A 12059-nucleotide genomic window follows, 5' to 3' on the forward strand; every position below is an offset into this window, starting at 1 on the left:
GAAACCTTCTCTGGTTGTTGCCAATCTTGTCAACTATCAGTCACCCTGCTTCTAACATTTTGAAGAAAAGATGATTGAGACCTGGTAGTCATATAACTGTGGCATCATTTGATATCCTTCATCCTTTTCAGACTGGTTTAGACTTATGAAGAGTATAGTTAGAGGCCCAGTGTAGATAAGGCCAACATAAACTGATAGCACTAAAGAGGAAGAGCACAGGAGAGGTGAAAGTTGAGAAAGACAGGAGTGACATAAAACTGGTGACATTTTATTGATTTTTTTTCACTTAAAATGGCCCTTTTCAAAATAGAATATGTTCATAAATTAATTTTTGGTGGAGACATTTGTCATTTTTGGCAAAACTGGAAAATGAAAAAAATTCTTTTCCACTTTTTATTGTTTTTCCTTCCCCACTTTCTCTTATTTTCACATTTTTCCTTTTTCAGTAGAAAAATGAAAAAAAGAGGGAGAAAGGAGAAAAAAGAACAGAAAAATATAAACAAATAAAAATTTCAAACCCAAAAATATCCAGTTGTAATTCTTTTTTCAGGAAAAACTATAAGGAGACCAAAAATTTTTCCTTGTAGAAAATTGTGGAATTAGAAGGACTTTTGAAATTTTTCTCAGATAACAAAGGTGGAGGAAAAAGATGAACCAAGTAAGGGGTAAAGATGAAAAAATATGAAGATGAAAGAATGTATATTAGAGCTGAGCACAGGATGACTATTTAGCTGAGTTTTAAACCAAATTCGATTTCACTGTGTTTGTAAGCTCTTTGGTTTTGCGTCTCACCAACACTTAAGAACATTTTAAGCTCAAATGTCTGACAAAAGCAAGTTTCTAGTATATGTTTGATTGTGATTTTCTATATTCAGACTTCTTAGTACTGGTTTGTTAAATAAACAAACCAATTGAGGCAGAAATGATACCATGACACGAAACACAAAGTGAATTTCAAAGTTCAAATATTTGTAATGAACTATTCATGAGCTATTCCTATAGGAAAACATTTTTGTGAATAGTTTGGAATAACAAATACATCTGAGAATGTTGTGACCTGTTCATGAACAATTAGTAAACAGAAAGAGACACAAACCTATTCAATAAATTATTCAATACATATTATTTCAGCTATAATACCTAAAAATATTGAAAGATGGAGGGAGAAAACTGGAAATAAAGTAAGAGCAAGGATGAGAAAAGGAAAATAAATTTTATTGCAAAATAAATACTGCCACATTTTTTCTCTCTCTGCTGGCATGTCACTGTCAAGGGATGACTGCTATTTTTTGACAATACAATATTCTTATTTCCTTAGGGAAAGTGGTGAATCTCCCATGAACTTCAATGGTGTTTCCCTGACAAGATGCTCCATGATTTTACTGAATGTCTGGCCTCTGCGGCATGCAGTTATATTGCTCTTTTCCCTTCATGCTGACCTCCAAGTTCAACTGCCTCTGACATGAGCAGCAGGAGAGAAAGAGCAGCTCAGTACTGCATAAAAAGAAAGGCACAAAGCTGGAAGTTGAATGTAAAGTAATTACCAGGGCAAATGGAAAAATTGCAGTACCGCTCATCATACAGTATATTATAAATCTAGGAAAACAGATTTATAGAAAAAAGACAAGCTTACCAAGACCGGTATTCCCTCTCCAGTTTTACCTCATCTAAATGGGGTAGAACATGTTTATAAAGCATATCTCCCGAATTTTCCTGTGTTTTAAATCATATGAGATAACAAAACGAAGTCAAGGAGACAGGGTCTTTGGATCGGAAGAATATAAACCTATTTGAAGACTGATTGATCTCTGATAACTTTTATCTATAAAGAATGATGAGGAGAAGGAACAGTTAATTTGCTTTGGCTCAAAAATACATGCCAGAGGCCTCATTCTATCAGAGATATACACTTTTAAAGTGTTCTCTGTGATTAGGAGAATAACCCATATAATATGACATCAGTAAGTATATGCCTATCCAAAGAAACACAAGATAAATTACACGCACGCCATGTTAATTTTCCTTGATGGGAGAGGAAAAGAGGGCATCTTGGACCATTATTAACACTCATGGCAGAAGGAATGATGCATTTGTTATTCATAACATGAGGTGCATGGAAAAGGCACATCTTTGTAATACTGCCCCAAGAGTGAAAATTGGTCAACCAGTGTAATCATTAATCTTGCAGCACTGTCTAAAATGGTACAGTCATTTAGTCCAACAAACATCCAGGGTACATATTTGATTTTGAGCCAGTGAAATGTCTTTTGAAGGCTTTCTGGCAGGCCAATGACATGCTGGATCAAATGTGTGCAGCAAAACTTAATACTAGAGTAGTCAACATGGAACACAAAGTCTGGGCACCTTTTTTGTTGAAGATGGCAACATTTTATAACATTTATCAGCCAAGAATAGTTGTTGAAGGCTGCTATGAGACAGGTATGGTACAAATATTTATACATACTACAGTAATGTCACCAATAAATAAGCCATATATGATCACTATAGTTTGTTGTATATAGTTCAATTCCACATTTATCACATTCAGTACTTGAGATAATGCTATCTGCATGGCATGTTAGGAATCAAACATCAGATGGGCATGGTAATATCTCTATCACTTGAATAAAGATAATAAAATAAGTATGACCTATCACACTAAACCACTGAACATTGAAAACCCATTCACAAGAGTTAATTGAGTTATGCACATGCCAGTACAAATGTTATAGCCTTTAAACTTGCAAAAATATTTGGAATATGTTATTTTCTACGTGTAAATTTTATTTACGCAGTTCATTGCACTGGCCTCCGATGCTGTACATTACAGCTCTTGGTTTTACCTCTGAGGAAATGTATACTTTCAAACGGAAGCAAGGTCAAAAAACAGTAAGATGGGCTTCATTTCAGCACAAAAAACTGGAAATAGCTATTTTTAGTTTTTATAAAGGCATATATTTTATTAACTGCAGCACTATGGAAGTGGCAACTCAGAATGTGGCAGGAAGTTGTATGAGTTTTAGTTGCCTATTTACTCAACAGTTTTATTAGAAATAAACACTTAATGTGGTAACCCTGTGTGACATGGAGAGTGAGAGAACTTTCTATGGACACAAATGCTTTACATAAGGCTTGTGGAGTTCACACACTACCTTATTCATGAAAAGCGAGAATGACACCATCTTACTCTCAGCCAGCTCCGTCTTGAAAACCATACTTTTGGAAAAGAACATTATTTATGTTATGTATGAATAGGTGCTGTTTATGTGTCTGAGAAGTGAATGCCTCCTTTTGGTTGGGCATTGGAACACATAGTATATCCCTCACCCCTTCTACACAGGGGAGTTGGACTTGAGAGTAGAAATCTGGGATAGACTTGTAAACATCACAGATGGTACATTTATTCATTTTCCATAATGAATGGAGAATGTGCAGAGGTACTGCTGTAAAGCATGTGGACAAGTCGTCACAAATCCACAACAGTTCAGAAGTGGAGTGATATAACTGGAAACAGATGATTAAGTGTGTATATGTACTAAGGCTTAACAGTGGACCAGTTTTTTTAAATAGAGGCGTACTTACATAAAAATGGAACTTAACTGAATATCTATATTTGTACATGTAATTATTGCCATTGCCCATGTCGTTCTGATGGTTGCATGAATAAATGGTTGGAACATTTACTACTTCCAACCCTGAATCCACTCACTCACAGACTGAATTTATGATACAATACAGTCCACAAACCTGAGGGCAAGATGTTAACACAGAGGGAAAAATTAATGAACTCTGCTTATGCTTCCTTTTGCCAGCCAGCTGGCTAATGCACAACCTTCCCCCCCAAGACCTACCTCCTTCCCCCAGAAAAGTCTTCAGCTTTTCCATCTTATCCTTGTTGTCTGAAGCTGAAGACCATTCCCCATTCCTGTCTCACTTTGTATGAGGAAGGGTAGCTGCTTTTCCCCTAGCAGGCCCTTGTACTGCTGCCAGTTATGGACTCTTCTAAGAGATCTTCTAGGTTGCAGGTTATTCATAACTCCATCCAATAAGGTAGTATGAGAGGGTAAGCTACTTCCCTCTCTTCTTTCCACCACAGCAACTCTATAAGAGAATTTGGGGGCATACTTTCTTAAGGAATTCCTAGCACCTTTAGGCTAGGTTTTATAAACACTTGTCTGAGCACATGGTTGCTGAGTAATACCTGAAGGTTCCATACAACCACATTGGGCATCTCTGCACTTGAGATTAGCTTTGGCTACAGAGTGAAGAAAGGGTTGTTTCCCCCACTTACACTAGTAAATCCCATCCCCTTATATGAGAAGGCCTGGATGGATTTGGGAGGTGGGGATTGGATGAATGGGCAGTAGTGTACACTCCCCCTGTCCCCTGTCTTTCATGTGCACCCTTATCCTTCAAAACCCTAATGAAGGTGACATGTGGCTGTAGATAGAACAGAATGGGAATGGAATATGCTCCAGGAGAATTCGAAGGTGGATTTCTGTGACTAATACAATGACAAGCAATAGTCCAGCACTACCATCCAGGACCTCTCAGAGATCAGATCATATCCAACCAACAAGATCCCTCAGGCTACACACCATTCAGAATTCCAATTTGTATGAGGGGAGAATTGTTTATTTTACATATTGATTTGGTTAATCTGGAAATAAAAGAGATTAGAATTGTTTTGAATTATTTAAGCCTGGTCTACACTAAAAAGTTAGGTCTATCCATCTACATTGCTCAAGGGCATGAAAACTCTGCACCCCTCAGGGCTAGTCTACACTTACCGCGCGGGTCGACGCGGTGAGTTCGACTTTCCGGAGTTCGAACTATCGCGTCTGATCTAGACGCGATAGTTCGAACTCCGGAAGCGCTAGTTCGAACTCCGGTACTCCACCTCGGCAGCTGGAGTTAGCAGAGTCGACCTTGGAGCCGCGGAGTTCGGTTCCGCGGCGTCTGGACGGGTACGTAGTTCGAACTAGGGTAGTTCGAATTCAGCTACGCTATTCACGTAGCTGAATTTGCGTACCCTAGTTCGACCCCCATTCTTAGTGTAGACCTGCCCTCAGTGAGGTAGTTAAGCTGACCTCACCGCCAGTGTAGACAGTGCTAGGTTGATGGAAGACTGCTTCCATTTGCCTAGCTACCAATTCTCAGGTGGAAGAACTCCTCCTGTGGACATAGGTAGTGTCTACACTGAAGCACTATAGCGATGCAGCTGCAGTTGTTCCATTATAGCATTTCAAGTTCTCTTTGGGGCAGAGATCATTGTTATTTTCTGTGTTTATACAGTGCCTAGCACAAAGGAGTTCTGGTCCATGACTAGGACTCCTAGGCACTACTATAATACAAATAATAATGATATAAACCCCAGATATATGCAGGGTTACCCATTCATACTGTAAATTCCCATTTTGGTTTATGTGCAAACCATTATCGCAAGTGGGAAATTACAGAACGTAACATGGATACAGGTGTTTTTCCCCACCACCAAATTAACAATAATGTGTGGCACTTCTTGAAGCAATTTGTTTGCGCTAAATTAACAGTTTAAAGCCTCTTTCCTTATCAGGACACAAACCATATTAGAAATTAATACTTTATGGAATCTGGCATCCAGACAAAGGAGATATTCTTTTGTGTTCTATTTAGAAAAGACAGGATGCTGTGCTAAGCAATCTGAATATTGTCCCCAGAAGGTGCCAGGATTGAGAAACAGAGAAGAGTGCCTGTCTTTCAGATTTGCTGGATTGTTTGCTTAGCAAAGCAGTGGCGATTATCAGTTAACTGTTGTCAGCCATTTTCATTTTTATAATGTAAATGAAACCACAAGTAGAGTGGGATGCCTACATAGCATTCAAAAACACATCTTGCTAAATAATTATTTTGCAGATTCATTTGCACAAGAAAGAGAACAGTCTACCACTAGTCTCCAAAACTTTACAGCTCATCCCAATATAAATGAGTATGTGTTAAGGGTGTGTGTATGTAAGAGAGGGGTGATGGAATAATGAGGAGGAGGAAAAGGTGGGAGAGAATCTTTTAACATTACTAGTTAAATTGATAAACTGTCATAGAGAGCTGGTAACAAAGAATTATATACCGGAATTAAGAGGCTAAGATAACTATCTGACCTCAGCTCCAGCTGGAAGAGGACCCTAAAGCCATTAACTCCTCCAGTTAATTGAAAAAATCTTGACCCAAAGAATATTTTCATTTTCAACATGTTTTGCAAGATGCTTTAAAAAACTTCACCACCACCACATACTTTATTTTAGCAGCCATGGAAGGCATCTAGTTAAATGGCTGTGTGACTGATAGAATAGATTAGATCCCTGGGGAGAAAATATCAAGACTAAATATGGATTCATCTGTTTCTGAAATGAAGCCATGTTTCCAAGAAAATGTATCCATCACAATTTATTAAGAAATTACCTATTTTCCACATGTTTTTCATCTTTTTCATTGTGCTAGCAATGGCTGACTGGTTTAACAAATGTAAGGATTAATATCAGTCACGGGAACATGTAAATTAAATACTTAAAAAAAACCCTACCCTTTAAATCCCATTAGTTCAATCTGACACTGGGAGAGCCCTGATTTAGAAATGCTTTAAAACTGCACAGATTGTTTGTCTAGATTTAGAGTTCTTTTGTGAAATGAAAAATGTGAGGATGAATTTAATATTTCTCAAATGAATAGGCATGGCGCTTGAAATCTTGCTTTGGCAAAGATAACTGCATTTTGTTTTAGTGCTAATAAATTCACTATTGTAAGATTTTTTTGTTCCTAGATTCATTCATACTTACCACACATCAGTCTCAATGTGCGAAAAGTATCTCCTCCATCTGAAAAAGCAACATAACCAGGCAAAGAACAAATATATAGGATTAGCACATTATGAAGAATAAAGAGCAGCTTTCAGCTCTCTGTCACGGGTGGTATTTATCACATTTTTCACTATACAGCACTAACAACATTGGAGAGATAAAGTAGGTTAGATACATTTTTCCTGTATAAAGTGTTTTACAACAACAATAATAGTAAGAAGCCTAAGAGATGATGAATGTATTTTTTCCATTACAGTTTTTATTTCTCTTAAAAAGAAAATAAAAAAATACTTCTGTAAAAAAGTGGGTTTGGACTTTTCTGTCTGTTATGCTAATATATTCATAGAAAAAGCTGGTGCTAAGGGCGGTTCTCCAATTAAGACAAATGAGGCACATTGAATTTCTCCCCCGGGGCACAGCAGGGGTGCTGGCAAAATCTACTTTATTCTTTTCTGTCAGGACTGCACTGGAAACAAAAGCATGAAAATTCAACACATCCACTTACAGAATAATAAAGGCTGTTGTTTAAAGCGTGAAGAGTTTTGGCACCCTTCTGGGGCCTTATGCAAATCATTCTTCCTCTCAACTGCTACCAAACCATCGGTCTTGGAAATTAAAGATGTACTTGGTCGGTTAACAGCTGAAAAGAGAAGTGCAGCCTGAAAGTCAATTAGATTTGTATTAAGCAAATAAATCAGGTCTGACTGATATTGGCTAAACTAAAATGCATTATTATTGCCTGACAGTAATTCTAATTTGATTGACAAATGTATGTGGTGTATTATTAAGCTAAATGAAAGATGAGAATAATCCTGTTATTTTTAGAATTGCATTCAAGCAAATAGCCCTCTTTCCCAAAATGCAATAAAGACCACCAATGTAGTATTATGTAAAATGTGTGGGGAAGGAAACAGGAAATGTATTTTATGATATATTGAAATAATTTAGCACAGAATTTGGCCTTCAGAAAATAGTACTTTTTAGAGAATTTACGTACTAATTCCAAGCGATAGAAATTTGCAAAGTTTGGATAACATTTTTGTTCTAAATTCACTCTATCTATTAAGAGCCCTCTTCTGAAAGATAGTAAATACATCGTGGTAAAAATGCCATAATCTTGTCTACACTAGAGCTACCACTATCTGACTGTAGCAATGGTGGGAAATTAAAGAGAAAAAGAAACTAGTGTAGACAAGGCTAATTTAGACAATATATCTACCATTCAGAATCTGCTTTACTGTTCCTTAAGTGTTGCGCAAATAAATTGAGGACCATCATGACTAATGGGCATTTTTGACTCCTTGTCTGTTCAAGGAATGATTCTTAAATCGAGTCATGCTGAATTGTACATACAACTAAATATACACCTAATTTACACAGTTTAATATCCTAGAAACATGTGTAAATCAGGTTTGTGGTGCATCTCATCAGCTCGGTAGGTAGCTGGCCATACATCCATACAAATACCAGATCTGCAGGTGCCTGTTGAATATTTTCCTGCTTAAGTGAGGAATGAGCAAATGTATTTGTATACTTTTGAAAACCTGATCCTCAGTGTTATACTGTTTCTTTGTTCTCCTGATAAATTATTTACCTCTGCAGGAAAAAAAAAAAGTATTTCAAAAACTGTTGATTTGTATTTTGAAAGGTGAATGAAACCCCACTACAGAGTTTGCTGTCCTTATACACTCAAAATTCAGGAACCAGATCTATTGATCAGACATATGATATTCAAAACATAGATTCCTGATAACTTTAAGTCTACCTACTGAATGTATCATTGTAACCACAAGAGTGATGGCAGAGTGGTTTATGATGTAACTGGAACACCAGCGTGTGCACAGTCATATTCAGAGTTTTCCCATCTTGGGTTTTATATATTTGAAGGACATCACAAGATTTTAATAAGGAAAACATGTCAAATACCACTTTCCCTCAAGCTTTCCTGCATGCTTATTTTTTTAGGAGTCTCTTAGAGATAACATATGGAAAAGAGAAAAACAGAGAGGTATGGGGGCATGGATAATTTTGTAGATGCTGTTTATACTTAGAATTCAAGGCTAGACTTAGTGCATTCATTTGTTGGAATGAAAATCCTAAATTCTTTTTTAATTTACATGTGGGAATTATTTTTCCCTGAAAAATGTTAATAAGGCAGCTAATGTGATATTTTTTCTCTGGACCAGCACGTAAATAATAACATACAAGCTTCTAGGCCAAAGATGTAACTGCCATCAAATGCATTTTGGTATTGTGTATACTAGGAGTAGACATAGATATAGCCATGTTTAAATGCAGTTGTCATCAGTTTCTAGAAAGGAAGAAAATGTCTGTGATTAAGGCACTGGACTGGGACTCAGGACATAAGGGTCCACTACAGACTTTCTGTGAGATTTTGGGCAAATCAGTATGCCTTAGTTTCTAATCTGTAAAATGGGGTTGATAATAATACTCACTTCCCAGGAATGTTGTTTATTAGTGATTGTGAGGCTGCTCACGCAGCTCAGTGATGGGGCCCAACATTTTTCAACTTGTGTGTCATGCCTCAATGGTTTCTAGCATCAGCAGGATCCCCATGCAGGAGCAAGGGAAATGGATGAAAAGAACAATTTGCTCCATCCCTTTTCTTCCTACTTCACTTGTAGAAGCTGATGCTCTGGCCCTCTTCTGACAATGCATAAAAGCTGCTCATTAGAAGTTAAGTGTGAAATCTGCAATAATTATAGGAACATAATAGAAGAGAATCACTGAAATTAGATGAGTATTGATTGCCATTAATCCAAGATTAGCACAGTTCTATCTGAATTTAATAGGAAGATTACTTATTAGTGGACTACTAATTTTTTTTCTTTTTAATTGTGATGTTGCACAACACATTGAGTAACAATATAACACATTATAAATCACAGTTTCAGCACTGAGGGATTCTAGTGGCATTAAAAACAGATAGTGGCCCTCGAGTTATGAAGGACTCATTTCCACAATTGTCTTTGATACCCCAGCATGTCTAGCCCTTACTGTGTACAACCAGGTTAGCAGAAAAGTCAAGAAAGAGCTGGATAAAAAAAGTCTATGTGGATTTCAAGAGATCCGCACTAAACATTGCTTGGATGTTGCTACACAGTGCTGTTGGATTTCAGATTCACTCGCAGAACGGTAGAGGGTGAAGTCACTTATTATTCCAGCACTCCCTGCATTATACAAGAGCTGCTTTAAGGAAACACAGTGTAGTCTATAGGACTGTGGTCTGAGTTTCTATCTTTCCTTTTTCTTTTCTAAGCTTACCTTCCAAAATTAAAAAGTCAGTTTGTTGCATACCAGTAACCAGTTCTATTTTTTAAATAAATGTGTTATATTTAAAACTATTTGCTTCTTACATGACAATAAGTCTACCATCATGTGGTTTATATTTAATAATGTCCAGCAACAGTAGCACTTTGCTACAAATAAAGCAAAAATGAAGATTAAATTAATCTCATTTGTGACATATCAGTACTTGTAGCTTTAACAACAAGCTGTAATGAGTTCAATAATATTCCAAAAGATGTCTGAAGCTTTATCCAGTTCTTTGCCAGGAAAAAACAAGCCCTCACTTTCAAAGTAGACACTGAAAACAAAGGGGTGGTGTTTTAATGAGATTTCTATTTGGGGGCAGTAGAGTAATGGGAACAGTTCGTTTAGTAAAACAGCAATTAATGTTAAGGGGATTATTTCTGCCTTTTGGGCTTTTAAGGTTTGTGAAAGATAATAAAAAAATTTGTTTTCTTAAGATAATATTCGAAAATAACCTATCCATTTATGTTTAGTAGGTTGAAGACTTGCAATTTGAGGTAAATAATACAATAATAATAAAAATCTTGGGAGACCCAATGCTACTTTTATAGCTATATAAATAATGCATGATTTTATGATTACATTTTAATGGCAATCTCCCATGTTAGAGCTGAATAGTCAAGCTCTGGTAGAATCTCATATATGTTTTATACATTTTTAGAATAATGTTTAATTTCTTTGCTAGAGATTTATTAGGGATTTTGTGAGTGAGTTTGTGTGTTTCTTTCCAAATTAGTATCTGTATATTAATAGCAAATAATTGAAAACAAGCTTTACATACTCACTAAAATGTAATGATGCTCATACACTGTAGTTTCATCACTTTCATTTCATATTCTCTTCATTTTGATTGATTTTACAGAACAGCATTGGTTGGATATTTAGTGCACTTTCTATTCTTCTCCTATGGCTTGCCTTATCAAGTGCACATAAAAAGAACCAAACCTTCTTTAGAGGAACAATTTCACAAGTAGTGGTAATTTACCAAGGTTAATCATTTACAAAAAGAGAAGTGCCTCGACACGTTTTTCCAGGATGACTATTACTTAAATATGGAGAGAGAACTACTTAACAAACCAGGTCAAAATCCCAGATCAGGGACAAAAATTCCAATATTTAAGGAAATAAGTTACTCACACAAAGAAATGAAAAATAAAAGTCAACATATGTATGTTTGTGTAAAATGCCTTGTGAAAATATGAAGGGCCAGAACTGAAATCAAGGGGAGCTCCACACAAAGGTTCTGGACAATGCTGGTGGTGTCCAAAAAATGAAGTAAAAGATATAACAGGACGCTGCAATTCTTAAAACACCAGATCTTCAAAAACAATAAATTTATGCTTCAACAGCACTTTTCAATTTAGGATTTCAAAGAGATCTACAAACAACCTAGACAAATTAGAGGATTGGGCCAAAAGAAATCTGATGAGCTTCACAAGGACAAGTGCAGAATCCTGCACTTAGGACGGAAGAATCCCATGCACTGCTACAGACTAGGGACCGAGGGGCTAGGCAACAGTTCTGCATAAAAGGACCTAGAGGTTACAGTGGATGAGAAGCTGGATATGAGTCAACAGTGTGCCCTTGTTGCCAAGAAGGCTAATGGCATTTTGGGCTGTATAAGTAGGAGCATTGCGAGCAGATTGAGGGATGTGATCATTCCCCTCTATTTGGCACTGGTAAGGCCTCATCTGGAGTAATGTGTCCAGTTTTAGGCCCCACACTACAGGAAGGATGTGGAAAAATTGGAAAGAGTCCAGTGGAGGGCAACAAAAATTATTAGTGGGCTGGAGCACATGACTTATGAAGAGCGGCTGAGAGAACTGGGATTATTTCATCTGCAGAAGAGAAGAAATGGGGAGGGAGGGGGTGGGATTTGATAGCTGCTTTCAA

The sequence above is a fragment of the Mauremys mutica genome, chromosome 6 (assembly GCF_020497125.1).
Source record: "Mauremys mutica isolate MM-2020 ecotype Southern chromosome 6, ASM2049712v1, whole genome shotgun sequence".
Taxonomy (NCBI): Eukaryota; Metazoa; Chordata; order Testudines; family Geoemydidae; genus Mauremys; species Mauremys mutica.